This window comes from Marmota monax, unplaced genomic scaffold (genome assembly GCF_021218885.2).
Source record: "Marmota monax isolate L192 unplaced genomic scaffold, Marmota_monax_Labrador192_F-V1.1 WCK01_AAM20220418_F8-fsc00016, whole genome shotgun sequence".
In the NCBI taxonomy this organism is placed as follows: Eukaryota; Metazoa; Chordata; class Mammalia; order Rodentia; family Sciuridae; genus Marmota; species Marmota monax.
The window spans coordinates 25,695,673-25,711,134 of NW_026695209.1; the positions used below are offsets into that span (position 1 = coordinate 25,695,673).

General features: G+C 34.2%; 1 protein-coding gene across 2 annotated transcripts in view; it reads left to right on the top strand.

Annotated features, from left to right (window-relative positions):
• The window catches only part of Epha3 (EPH receptor A3), a 359,499-nt gene that overhangs the window by 231,124 nt on the left and 112,913 nt on the right, over window positions 1–15,462 (top strand). The window lies entirely within an intron of this gene.

Consider the following 15,462-nt stretch of genomic DNA (forward strand, 5'->3'; position numbering starts at 1 on the left):
AATGCCATAATTTTATTCTCTTTAAATACTAAGTAATATTATGTTGTGTATATGTACCATAGTTTCTTTATCCATTCATCTATTGAAAGGCATCTACATTGGTTCCAAAGTTTAGCAATTATGGATTGTGCTGCTATAAACATTGATATATGGCTGTTTTACTGCTGCATGCTGTTTTTAAGACCTTTGGGTATAGACTGAGGAGTGGGATAGCTGGGTCGAATGGTGTTTCCATTCCAAGTTTTCTAAGATTGGTTGCATCAATTTTCAATCCCGTCAGCAATGTATGAGTGTGCCTTTCTCCCCACATTCTTGCCAACACTTATTGTTGTTTGTATTCTTTCCATTCTAACTAGAGTGAAATGAAATCTTAGAGTTGTTTTGACTTGCATTTCTCTAATTGCTAGAAATGTTGAACATTTTTTCATACATTTGTTGATTGGTTATATATCTTCTTCTGAGAAAGGTCTGTTCAGCCCTTTAGCCCACTTATCAATTGGGTTGTTTGGTTTTTTGGTTTTAAGTTTTTTGAGGTCTTTATATATCCTGGAAATTAGTGCTCTAGCTGACGTGTGTGTGAAAAAAAAATTTGCTACCAAAATGTAGGCTCTCTTTTCACCTCATTAATTGTGTCTTTGCTGAGAAGAAGCTTTTTAGTTTGAATCCATACCATTTATTGGTTCTTTATGTCTTGTGCTCTGGTGCAATAGAGCCCACAGGGACTTGGTGATGGTCTACCAGGTCCTGGTGGTTGTTCTTAGATGGAAGTGGCCACTTCCCTAATTGGTGGTGGCAATAGCATGAAACCTATAGGTACCAGATCCAGTTGGTGTCCCAAGATGGAAGCTTCCCCAAGTAAAGATGGCAAAGGTAGAAGTGGAGATAACCCAAGATGGTGGTGGAAGTGTCCCAAGATGAAGGCAACTGCTTTCAGAAGTGTGACTGGAAGGATGGACTGTGCAATGCCTTTAGGCAGCCTGTTCAGTGATGCTGCACTGTGGTATTCAGTGCCTCAATGATCAGTTGCCTCCTGGCCCTGTCTGTTGTTCCGGGATAAAATTAACATGGGGAGGGCTATTGCAGTGGTGGCAATGTCCCAAGATGGAGGCGGTTTGGATGGAGCCACTGGTCTGTGGATAGGGAACCACAGTGCAGTGTTCCAGTCCATGGGGGTAGCACAGGTGTTCCGGACTCAGTACTGCAGGTTCAGGTGTTCCTTCAAAAGATGTGTTGAAGTGCTTCTTTTATATCCATATATTATATATTTCTGTCTTATAGGAAATCACAATCCAAATACAGTTTTTAAATTTGAATGAATCAAGTTTGTTCAAAACTGTATGTAATTATATAATTAAGAAGTGGTAGTTCAAGGATTTTAGGGAAAATTTTCAGAGAGCAGACTTAAGATATATTTTGTAAACTAGAAATAAATTAGACAGGTTTAAAGGGAAAAAAATGTACACATGTCAAAGGCTTTGAGCTGAGTTCCCTGCATTACAGGAAGACTACACTGTGAAGAGAGGATGGGTCTTCTTGAGTGGTAAAAGGAAATAAGCCTGGAAGGGCATGAAAAAAAAAGCAAATTGAAAATTAGATGGTGGGATATTGAATGGAGATTAACATTGTTCATGGAAGAAAGTGTACCCTCATTTAATGCATGTTTTAAGTAGCTTGATCTTAAAAGAAGCAGAGGATGGGCCAATTAAGTACAATTCTTGCAACTGAGTGACTGAATTATTATCAAAGAATGAAGAATCATTGTATTAATATTAGTATTATCTTTAATTATTATTTTCAACTCTAAAATAATATTTTATAGTTTTGGAGTGATAAATTCCATCAAAAAATAAGCTTCAGGAAATTTTGACCTTTTTTACTTGGATTCAAAATCATTGAAATGGAGGTACTGCCAGTCCTCAAACTTTTTGTCTTGGAATTCTGCAGTTAAATGAACAAACAGCTTTAGCTTTCTTTAGTCTTAGGTAAAGTTCACCATGTTTCTTTCAATGTGTGTTAGTCAAAAGACATGTTTCTTTGTTCTTTGGATCCTTGTATATGTATCATTGTATATCACCCCAATATTTTCTTTTTCTAAAATTTCTCTCTTTCCCTTTGAAATTTTGGTTCCAGAGAAGCACATTTCTTATATTTTTTAAAATTCCATTTTAGCTCCCCCTACCATTTTATGAATGCTGTCCTAACCCCAACAATTTTCCAGAATGAATTAACTTTTCCTTTTTAAAAAATTTATTTTATTGAAATTCTACACACAGGTGTGCAATTTACCTCATAAAATTTTATATGTTCACAGGTATGAAAACATTACAAAATAGTATAACAGCACACATTATATCAATCTACCTTTGGCCAGAATTTCCCAAAATTAATATTTATCAGAGTTGTTTTATCAATCTTTCCCCCATCTCTTTTTATAAATTGATATTTCTTATTTCTGAACCACTTGAGAGTTACTTGAAGAGACTATGACCATTTTCACCTAAATATTTTATTCAAAATTTCTTTTAAAAATTTGACAAGCTTATATAACCTCAATAAATTTATCAAAATCAAGATATTAGCTTTGCTCTATATTAGGATTGCATCTGCAAATATTAGCCAACTTCTGTCAATTGTTGTACTAATCCCCCTGTGGCAAAACCAAATTAATGTCTGTTTGTCTCCAGTTTTTATTTGTAATGTAGTTTCTATCCATAATAATGAATAAGTAAATATGTTTCTATAAATTCATGTCAGATAACAAATATGAAGGGACAGGGAACAAATACTTATTGACATGAACTCTCAGGTGCTTGATATTACTCTAGGAATTTCACAATTGGTGCTCTATTCAAAAATGATCTGCAAATAATGCTATCATTTTAAACAAAGATGACATGACTTAATTTTATTTAGATGTCCTATGGAAAAACCATTAGTTTATGCAAAGAAGGTAGCATCTTAGAGACTACTGAATGTAATAAAAGCATTCATGTTCTTGGCTTTAGTTATAATAATCTCTGTCCTCCACTTAATTTAAGGATCAAAGACAAACCCCTTGTTTTTGTCTTACAAACCCTCTCCTTTCTTCTGGTCAAAAATTGCTATCCACAGAATGAAAGCATTGAACTAGAGGTCCGATTCTAATTTTCTTTAATTTGCATTTTATCATTCTGGGACTACAATTCATAACTTTGTTACTAATGTAATTTTATCAATTAATACATTTTTTTCAAGTTTAAAAATGTTTCAAATTTATTTTTAACTGTTATATAAAACCACAAAAAACTATACACATTAATGGGGTACCATGTGCTATTTTTCATCATATAAAATAATTTTAGAACCTTTCTCACCTAGTTTTATGAACTGTTATTTCAATGAGCAAAAGATCATCCATTATATGCTCTTGAAATTTAGAAATAGCATAAATATATGTGACAAATATATATAATCTCAAGTCAAAGACAACCACCAATGCTTTAGCATTTCTGAAAAGTCAATATTTCAGAATAAAGTTGGAAAAAGCATTCAGCTGAATCTGGTAGTAAAACCATATATGGCCCCTGTAGTGGTGGATTTTCCTACAAAATTATGCAACTTAGAACAAAATTAGACACCATAAGTGTCATCATGAATTATTTCAGAAAACAAAGGAAAACATTTTGTAATATCATGGTAGCAAACCTGAAGATTGAAACACAGTTACAATCAGTGGAATGCATCAAACATTACTTTCCTGTGTTCCTATATGAATACACCACAGTGATACTCCATATCATGTACAATCACAAGAACAGGATCCTAATTAGAATAAATTATACTCCATGTATGTATAATATGTCAAATATATTCTACTGTCATGTATATCTAAAGAGAAAAAGTAAAAAGTTCGCTCACAAACTAGTAGAGATCATGTGACTTCAACAATGTAGTGTGATGCTTTCTTTACCTCCCTCTTTCTTTATATGAGTAATAAATCCTAGGAATTACAATTTTAAGTTTTTATTTCTCTCAACAAGTGAGGTATGAATCTGGCCTAGAGATTGCAAGTGAATATATACATTATAATCTGCTCAGTGCATTTTACTTGTAAGATAATTTAGTTTCTGCCTTTCCATTTTGAAATCTAGGCAGAGACCTGTGTATTCGGGAATATCACTCTGCATGGATGTATCATGGTGTCTCTAAAGCATGTGACATCATTTAACATGTTAATGATGCCTTTCAGCCTCTTATCCTGGCACAGAGGGTGAGAAAGAGGCCAAAGAGAAGTAAAACCATATATTGCCCTTCAAAATACGACAGCTATCCAAAATCTTCATATGAGCTTACAGCCATACCAATACAGAATATGAGCAAAGGACAGTTTGGGAGCTTCCAAAATCTAAACTGAGTGCTTGTCCAGTCTTCATTTCTAAGCCTTATAATACTAATGGAGCATACCTGTGGTGGAGGTATATTTTTACTTTTTCAAGTGCAGCCTCTCTTAAAGGTGTTTCCAAATCAGCTAGAGTAGGAAATACATTAACTGCAGCCAGCAGAGATTAAGAAAGCAATAGCCATTGAGTGCTAATTCGTCTTATCCAAACTCTATTCTTCCAAAAGCAAAATAGTTTATTCTACAGAAATCTTTCTCGTTCTATTTCTCCCAGTCAGAACAGTTTTAGTCTTAAAATGCACCAAACGTCATGATTTATCTTTTGACTATGCTCTATAACTCTAAGATTATCTTAAATATAACACTTAGGTAATAATTGCATTATATGTAAAATATTGAGAAATTGAATAAGTACAAGTATTTAGAAGGAAAAGATTTTCTGTTCCCAAACACGAAAATCTGACTACCACTTGTCTAACTCTATGGTAATAAATTCTTTATTGTATTTAAACATCTCCAAAAGTATTTCCTCAGTTTTAATAATTATTATGTGGCCTGGTATTCTGACTTTATAATACTATCTCCATATAGTACCACTGTGCAGTTAAAAAATAAATACACTTCTACCTCAAGGGACTCTATGACCATCTGTCATAAGTTTGTCATAAGTATATAAACTACATGGACAGTGAGGTAAGGCATCCCGGTAAGCAGGGGTGCTGAAATTCCACAACATTCACCTCAAGCAAAAGAATGCCAAGGAAGGATGAGGAGTTCACATTTTCTACCCTTCATCAGTAAAAGTTGGTGATTTAACTCCTCTTGATATGAGGAGCACTGCATTAAAGTCATGTACATATGTACCTTTATTCTTACAATAACTTTATATGGCCATAGTGGATAAATGTCTTGTCTGTGACTACAGAATTTGAAAGCTGTTACTTGTTACTATTAGCAATTACCTTTTCCTATGAGTATTAGTAAGCTTTGTGTTACTATAATGAAATACCTCTGTTAGGCCATTTATGAAGTAAAAATAATTTACTTCATTGGCTCACAATTCTGGAGTTCAGGTTCAAGATCAGGCTGACTCATTGTTTTGGCCCTCTGATAAGGGCAGCACATCATGCCAGGTCATAGAAGTATGACCCTGTCAGATCAAGATTCATACTTCCATTCAGGAGACAGAGAGAGATAGAGACCAGGGTACCACAGAGCCCTTCAAGTGTATGGTCCCCTTAACTTAAGGACTTCCCAGTAAGCCCAACAACTTATAGGTCCACAGAATCTCCCAATGCTGGCAACCTTACCTTGATATATTTGGGGAACCCTATCCATAGTCAAACCATAGTGCCATGGCTCATGAAGGAGAAGCTTTGCACAAAATCAAGTAACTCTGAAAAATAAATATAAAAAGATATTATATTAATGGGAAATCTTGACCTCTTGACACACAGATCATGTGTGTTTTTGTTTGTTTTTTTAATTAAGATTTCACATGATTGGAACATTACTGATAAGGGCTTAAAATCTGAATTGCTTTATTTCTTGCCAAACTGAACAAAATAATTCTCAAAATTATAAAATAGCCTTATATTTTATTTACTATTACTGATGTTAATTTGAGAGCATTTCTTGTGGCAATTTGTTATTATCCAGAAATAATCTCTGATTGTCTGTCATTTTTATTGCATTAGAGAAAATTAATTATAAGGAGCCAACAAAAAAGAAAAATTCTATCTTTGGTCACGATACTGTTCAAGAAATAGCTTCAAAGGAGAGCTGTTAGATTGAGTAGGAAGAGTTCTAGAATATCATGCTAAGTGAAATTAGCCAATCCCAAAAAAACAAAGGTCAAGTGTTCTCTCTATTATGTGGTTGCTAACTCACAATAAACAGGAGGGGTGGGTAAGGAAGAATAGAAATATTTTGGATTAGACAAAGGGAAATGAAGGGGAAAGGAGCTGGGATGGAGATAGGAAAGATAGGTTGAATTGGACATAACTTTCCTTTGTTCATATATGAATATACAACCAATGTAATTCCAATCATGTACAACCAGAAGAATAGAAAGTTATATTCAATATATGTGTAATATGTCAAAATACATCCTACTGTCATGTATAACTAATAAGAACAAGTTTTTAAAAAGAGGTAAAGTTTCATCTATGTACCTGCTCTTTGATTTGGACCTCGGGATAGGTCAGCTATGATGGCCAGTCAGACTTATCACTTCTAAGTTTTCTTCATATTCTAGGGAAAGTAGTTAATGCAAACTATCACAAGCTCATGGAAAAATAATTCATCATTTACCTGTAACTGAAGCAAATATAATGGGAAGAAAACAGTGTTTAAGAGTCAGAGTGAAATTGGGCAGAATAAAAGTTGAGTGGTAAATCCAGGTGTTCCAATTTAATAGTGAGGTGCATATTTTTTGCATTTTAAAATTTGATTTGCTTATAGATTCCATCCCAATTTTTTTTAAATATGAACTTAACCAGCTATTAGATTAAGCTTACTGTTATGTTTATTCCTTTTTTAAATGGATGCAATAGTAATTACCATACACACATTGTTATGAACACTAAATAAAATGAGAGGCATAAGTAACTGAGACTTGCTTAAATAAGTTATTGCTTTCTGCCTCCTGTATAATTGTGATGATGTTGCCATGTCTGGAGAAAATAGAGTTTCTTTTTTTAAAATTAAGAATTTGGATATATTGGTCTGAACTTCTGAGATTTCCCAATGCACCCATTACATAAAGGGATTAGAAAAGCAAATAAAGGAACAATAAAGAAAAAGACGTCTGCAGAGATTAAAGTGGCAGACAGAGGTATAGGGAAAAACCAGATGGCAAAATAATATTGTGAGAATAAATCTAGAAAAAAAAAGTTAAAATAATAAATATTTACCATTATCATGTTGAAACAGAAGGCAAAAACTTTTCAATTACTTAAGAAATACTAACCTTTTACTTTAACTCATTAGACTGTCAGTTATTGCTATTGTTATTTTAAAGTACATTCTAGTAAATTTAATTCCAAAAAGAAAAAAAATATCCTTTGAAAATAATCATTTTCACCACAGACTTCGTAAGAAAAATGTTGCATCATAAACTTCTGTTTGGTTCATCAAGCTATTTGAATTAGAGAGACAGAGTCTGATCATCCTTTTTCATCTGGGGATGGTAATTTTGGGTATATCTTCTAAGGAAGAGGACAAGCTGCAGTTATTTATAGAGATTCACAGCATGCCAGGAAGCAACGTTATGTCAGTTTCAATGAATAAAGCCTATTTTATTTTCTTTCTACTACAATGTTTTCAAAAAGGCTTTTCATAGTTGATATCTGACATACATTGTCTACTGCTCCATTAACTCCTACTAAAGGACCATTTTAGAACAAAGCATACTTACTTTTTGATTTGAATTCACATGGTAGAATAATTTGTTTTAATTTGAAATTTCATTTCTGAAACATTTAAAAAATGAATCTCATCAATCTTATTTGAGATATGTTTCTATTCTAAGCTATTTTTCATCAATTCTTATTCAGATATGTACAAGATAGATGTGTTTATTAAAATTCTAATATAAAACAACTGGAAAAACAAGGTTTTACAGTCACTCAATATTTATATGTGTATATGTGTATGTTTGTAGGTTTGTGCATGTTATCTATGTGTCTTTTTCAACTAGGAATAAAAAGTCTAAAGAGTAAATTCCTCAAAAGTTTATGAAACTTAAGAGTACTGAGGGAAAAAAAAGCCTCTATTTTTAAGTAAATTATTTAAGCTTGAGTAGTTTTATTCCTAACCATCTCATTTTGTTAATAATGATCACATCTACATTGGGATGTTGTGAAGACAAGAACAAATGCATATGGAAGTACTTCATATGGCCCTGGCTACTTACTAAGTGATCAGTTCTTGGTAGTTTGTATCTTTAATGAATATAGAGAACATTTATCAACAAATGCACTCTCAAAGATCAAAATAACTTTGGATAACTCCTGGTTTTCCCTGGCAATAAATATCACACTTGATTAATCCTCCCCCATGCCTTTTCCTGAACATTAATGGAGCACTTGGTTTGAGCTTGCTATTGTGTTAGCTGCACTGTGGACACAATGATGATTAAGATGTGGTTGCTATCTTCAAGGAGCCCCCAGTCCAGGAGATCTTAGAGACTTTAAGAACCCAGCATGAAATTGATTGGTTTGGCCATGAAAAAGCAGGCAAGGCCAGCTGCCAGGAGACTTCAACAGGCACCAGAAGCCCAAAGAAGCCACCCAAGGAAATAGATTTATTTTGAATTTACAGATAAAACCAAATCATATATAAAAGTTTTCTTTATTTTCTGCCATTACTAAAGGCTAGAAACAAAACCTACTTATTACACATGGTCTATATGCACTGGTTTTTAATATCATATGTAATAGGTCTGTTTTGCATCCCAAAGAACTTCATTAAGAGGTAGAAGGGAAATATATGAAATGCTTTAAGTTATGTACAAGTTAAATCATAGTTGCATGTGTTGTTTAATGGTCATTCCAATTGAATGTATCTGATCTTTTGAAAACACTAAGTCAAAACGTGGGATCTTAAGTAATTGCATAAGAACACATATTTAAACATCTATAATGAAACACTCCACACCAGACTTGCTTATTTAACTATTTCTCTACCCTGTTGATAAACCAAGGTTTCTGTTATTAATATGGAACAACATATTCTACTTAGTTAAAAAATTATAGACCTTTACCATATGAAATATAGTAAATAATAATGCAACTAAAATATAACTAATAGTAATTATCATGAATGTCACTCTTCATTTCAGATGAAGAAATTGTTGAAATTTTAGACATGTTCATAATAAACATTGTAATTATGAATAATCATAGTTCTCAATAACACATCCATGAATTAACTATGATAGCATAGTAGTGACTCAGATTTTACTCCTTTGTCTGCTAATATTTGTTAGAAAGTTTATGTTTAAAAATGCTGTCTATTGTAAAATTTAAAAGATATTGCTCATTTTCTTAAGAGTAAAGTAAAAAAAAAAAAAAAAAAAAAAAAACTATTGAAATGAGTTTCCAAAAAAGAAATCTATCAGAGAAGAGAAATTCTATATAATAGAATAAGTCTGATTTGCATGTATTTTGGGTACAGATAAACCTTTGGGCAGTTGATACTATATAATTATTTGTATATATATTTTGGATTTTTTTTTTTAATTTTTTTTATTGGTTGTTCAAAACATTATAAAGCTCTTGACATATCATATTTCATACATTAGATTCAAGTTGGTTATGAATTCCCAATTTTACCCCAAATACAGATTGCAGAATCACATCGGTTACACATCCACATTTTTACATAATGCCCTATTAGTAACTGTTGTATTCTGCTACCTTTCCTATCCTCTACCATCCCCCCTCCCTCCCCTCCCATCTTCTCTCTCTACCCCATCCACTGTAATTCATATCTCTCCTTGTTTATTTTCCCATTCCCCTCACAACCTCTTATATGTAATTTTGTATAACAATGAGGGTCTCCCTCCATTACCATGCAATTTCCCTTTTCTCTCCCTTTCCATCCCACCTCATGTATCTGTTTAATGTTAATCTTCTCTTCCTCCCTGCTCTGTTCTTAGTTGCTCTCATTATATCAAAGAAGACATTTGGTATTTGTTTTTTAGGGATTGGCTAGCTTCACTAAGCATAATCTGCTCTAGTGCCATCCATTTCCCTGCAAATTCTATGATTTTGTCATTTTTTAGTGCTGCGTAATACTCCATGGTGTATAAATGCCACATTTTTTTTATCCATTCATCTATTGAAGGGCATCTGGGTTGGTTCCACAGTCTAGCAATTGTGAATTGTGCTGCTATGAACATCGATGTAGCAGTATCCCTGTAGTACGCTCTTTTAAGGTCTTCAGGGAAAAGTCCAAGAAGGGCAATAGCTGGGTCAAATGGTGGTTCCATTCCCAGCTTTCCCAGGAGTCTCCATACTGTTTTCCAGATTGGCCGCACCAGTTTGCAGTCCCACCAGCAATGTACAAGAGTACCCTTTTCCCCACATCCTCTCCAGCACTTGTTGTTGTTTGACTTCATAATGGCTGCCAATCTTACTGGAGTGAGATGGTATCTTAGGGTGGTTTTGATTTGCATTTCTCTGACTGCTAGAGATGGTGAGCATTTTTTCATGTACTTGTTGATTGATTGTATGTCCTCCTCTGAGAAGTGTCTGTTCAGGTCTTTGGCCCATTTGTTGATTGGGTTATTTGTTTTCTTATTGTTTAATTTTTTGAGTTCTTTGTATACTCTGGATATTAGGGCTCTATCTGAAGTGTGAGGAGTAAAAATTTGTTCCCATGATGTAGGCTCCCTATTTACCTCTTTCATTGTTTCTCTTGCTGAGAGAAAACTTTTCAGTTTAAGTAAGTCCCATTTGTTGATTTTTGTTATCAACTTTTGTGCTATGGGTGTCCTATTAAGGAATTTGGAGCCCGACCCTACAATATGTAGATCGGAGCCAACTTTTTCTTCTATCAGACGCAGAGTCTCTGATTTGATATCCAGCTCCTTGATCCACTTTGAGTTAACTTTTGTGCATGGCGAGAGGAGGGGATTCAGTTTCATTTTGTTGCATATGGATTTCCAGTTTTCCCAGCACCATTTGTTGAAGATGCTATCCTCCCTCCATTGCATGCTTTTAGCTCCTTTATCAAATATAAGATAGTTGTAGCTTTGTGGATTAGTCTCTGTGTCCTCTATTCTGTACCATTGGTCCACCCTCCTGTTTTGGTACCAGTACCATGCTGTTTTTGTTACTATTGCTCTGTAATATAGTTTTAAGTCTGGTATCGCTATACCGCCTGATTCACACTTCCTGCTTAGAATTGCTTTTGCTATTCTGGGTCTTTTATTTTTCCATATGAATTTCATGATTGCTTTATCCATTTCTACAAGAAATGCCGTTGGGATTTTGATTGGCATTGCATTAAACCTATAGAGAACTTTTGGTAATATCGCCATTTTGATGATGTTAGTTCTGCCTATCCATGAACAGGGTATATTTTTCCATCTTCTAAGATCTTCTTCTACTTCTCTTTTTAGTGTTTTGTAGTTTTCATTATATAAATCTTTCACCTCTTTTGTTAGGTTGATTCCCAAGTATTTTATTTTTTTTGAGGATATTGTGAATGGAGTGTTTTTCCTCATTTCCGTTTCATAAGTTTTGTCGCTGATATACAGAAATGCCTTTGATTTATGCGTGTTGATTTTATATCCTGCCACTTTGCTGAATTCATTTATTAGTTCTAGTAGTTTTTTTTGTAGACCCTTTTGGGTATAGAATCATGTCATCTGCAAATAGTGATAATTTAAGTTCTTCCTTTCCTATTTTTATGCCTTTAATTTCTTTCGTCTGTCTAATTGCTCTGGCCAGTGTTTCAAGAACTATATTGAATAGAAGTGGTGATAGAGGGCATCCCTGTCTTGTTCCAGATTTTAGGGGGAATGCCTTCAATTTTTCTCCATTGAGAATGATGCTAGCCTGAGGCTTAGCATAGATAGCTTTTACAATGTCGAGGTAAGTTCCTGTTATCCCTAGTTTTTCTAATGTTTTGAACATAAAGGGATGCTGTACTTTGTCGAATGCTTTTTCTGCGTCTATTGAGATGATCATATGGTTCTTATTTTTAAGTCTATTGATGTGGTGAATAACATTTATTGATTTCCGTATATTGAACCATCCTTGCATCCCAGGGATGAATCCTACTTGATCATGGTGCACAATTTTTTTGATGTGCCTTTGTATCCGATTCGCCAGAATTTTATTGAGGATTTTTGCATCTATGTTCATCAGGAATATTGGTCTGTAGTTTTCTTTCTTTGAGGTGTCTTTGTCTGGTTTCGGAATCAGGGTGATGTTGGCCTCATAGAATGAATTTGGCAGAGCTCCTTCTTTTTCTATTTCCTGAAATAACTTGAAAAGTATTGGTATTAATTCTTTCGGATTGTCCTAGTAACCTAAGTATCTACTGAGTGAGAACAAAATGAAAATATTTATTATTTAATGTAGCAACCAAGTGTGGAATACTAGGTATTTGCAAACTCTGTACTGGACATTTTATAGATATCATTAGGCCCTACTCCACTCTGTATTATTGCCATTATGTACAGTAGAATTGGTTTTCAAGAAGGTAGTTAAGTAGCTCCATTTATCTAACTTAGTGGTTGAGAAGAATTCAAACCCAAGTCTTTCCAACATACCAGAACTTCCCAATTTCTGGTAAACACCTTGCTGCTTTCATTCCAAATTTATTCATTTATCAATGATGCTTCATTGAGATATCACCAAGACTCTTGTAACTTAACAATATACTTAAATTAAGCCTCATTTTTTATTCAGTAATGTATTTGAAGTAAGTTTACTCTTATAGATAGAAAATTAATATCACTAGAAAAATAGGACTAATTATATAAGAAATATCTGTCTATCTAAAGCCTAAGACTCTTTCATCAATTACAAGGGTACACTTGGAACAGAGTTAGTATTACACTGCCTGCTACCAATAATAACATGCTGGTAGGGTCAGTATGGCACGAAAAAGCACCAGACCATTATTTTAGGTAAGGGCAACTCCATCTTTTTCAGTCATTGAGATAATTGAGATAACAGCCATTGAAGTCATCAGACTCCTCTCTTTCACTCAAACCTTGCATTTGCTCCACCAGCACATTCTATAAAATGTGCTTACCCAATCCATTGCACCACCTAGCCACATTGTGTCATGTCTACATTATTGAAAATGTCTTCTATCTGGATTCCTTCTCTTCACCCTTGCCCTCTCTACAAAATCAAGCTTCTTGTAAATTTTTATAAATGGTAGTATTTTCTTCTTTCAAATAGTTAATTTACTTCTCATGGATACTTTGAAAGGAGAATCCATTATTTGTTATCTGACCAAAGAAAAATATGAAAATAATAACTTTTATATGATCAGATAGATATATTAAAAAAAAACAGTCTCAGGCAGAAATTTCTGCTGATAAATGCATGTACTTAAATGTTGTTTCACAATTATGGAAGCTCACTAAGTTAATAAATTGAGTATTTAGTATTTTCTTTTCTCAGTTAACATCTCACATACAAAATACCCACTTTCAGAATCTTATCTAAAGTGTCCATATATTTTGAACTAAAAATAAATAAATAAAGGATTGTGAGAAAAGAGTTGCCCTTTGTGTTATCCAAGGCACAGTCCAGGTCTTCTCATATCTTTGCCCTTTGGAAATAAAGACCTTTGAGTTCCTAATCTATACTTTCTGCTAAGCATCACTTTTTAAAGGGTATTATGTATAGCCTAGGATACAGCTTGAAATTTGATCTGAGTCGCGCTTTGTGACAAAACCACAGATGTTCAGTACATGATATATTTATTTTTTACCCCAGTGGCCCTTATAAAAAGGGCTAGAAGATCAGCTTATAACAAGTCAACTAATGACATGATATAGGGAGGCCCCTGCTTCAGTGGCTGTTATTACAGCTGTGTCCCATTACATATTAGATACCTAGAACATACTTGCATTCCGAATGGCATTTATCTTTTGAATTTCAAACATTCCTACCATAAATAAGGATTTTCTGCTTTTCAAAAATGTTTCACAGTTTAGTCTAGGGAATACTGAAAGGTTGCCTTTACTTAATGAAATTCTCCCTTTAAGGATTCCAGGAGCTAAGATGGGCATTTCTGAACACTCACCTCCATAGACCTGGGTCACTATTTTCTATACCCATTTCCTGCTATTCCCTTAGCCTGGTGAGGTGATAATAACTTGAGTTTCACAAAACCACCAGGGTGGGGACTATATGAGAATTGGCCTTTGAACATCGCTTAATAATTCCCTTTTTGTTACTTCTTCCTAATAGGAGGTATCTAAATATAACATAAAATGACTACAATTATGCAGTGTGAAAAGCTAGCATTTTATGTGTTTTGTTCCCAAAGTGAGCATTAAGTCTTAAAAATGTTTAAAGTGAAAGGACGAAAGAATGACAGTCTCCCTGCCTAAGATCTTAATTGTAATATGAAGAACCTAAAGACTCCTTATAGGGCTGAGGATGTAGCTTAGTGGTAAAGTGCTTGCTTAGTGGTAATGTACCAGGTGCTGGCTTCAGTTCCCTGCACTGCAAAAAATAAATAAATAAAATAATAATAATAACGAACAAATAAAGACTCATAAAGCAAAATAGTATGAAACCTTAAGAAAAACAATGTGAGGTGACTCCACTCCTAAATTAATGACCACAATTACTACTTTCAAAAAAATTGTGTGGTGGTCCATCTTCTCTTTTCCAAGTACAATTAGCGGTTATTCATCAAGTGTAAGATCATTTGTTTTTGAGATGAACATGTCTGCTATCTTGAGGAATGAACCATTCAAAGAAGGAAATTCATTATGTGTGTCCTTGATGCAGGGAGAAACTCAGCCATTTTCCTTTTGTTCTCCAAATAATTGTGGAGATGATGGGGGATTAATTAGCCTGGGGCATTATTACTGAAGTAACAACTGCTGCCCAAGAGTAAGCTTTGCTCCACCTCACTGTAGAGAAAGCAGCTGTCTTTCTATTGCAATTGGTGCCAGGCAGCTGCTTTTATTGTCTATATATATTTCCATATACGGCTTCTCATCCTAACTGCAGTCACCCGCACACAGTTTACAGTTTTTTCCTGTCACAAAGGCTACAACCAGAATGCTTCATCTGGCCACTCTAATGATTAGTGCAGAGAGTGGAGCAGACATTTTCCTTGAACACTGTGTAAGGAGTGTAGGTGAGTTTGTAAGTGTGGGGTTGGAGTTTGGGAAAGTGGGGCAGGGGTGAATGTACTCAACATGTGTGATTGAGTGCTTATGATAAACACCAGATTGACAGGTGGTTATTGCACACAACATGGGAGAAAAGCAGAGAAGTCTCCAGTCTTTAGCCCTTGTCCAGCACAATCAACCGAACCATATATGCCCAGTGGATGAAGTTTTGATTTTCTTACAGATGATATATATATAA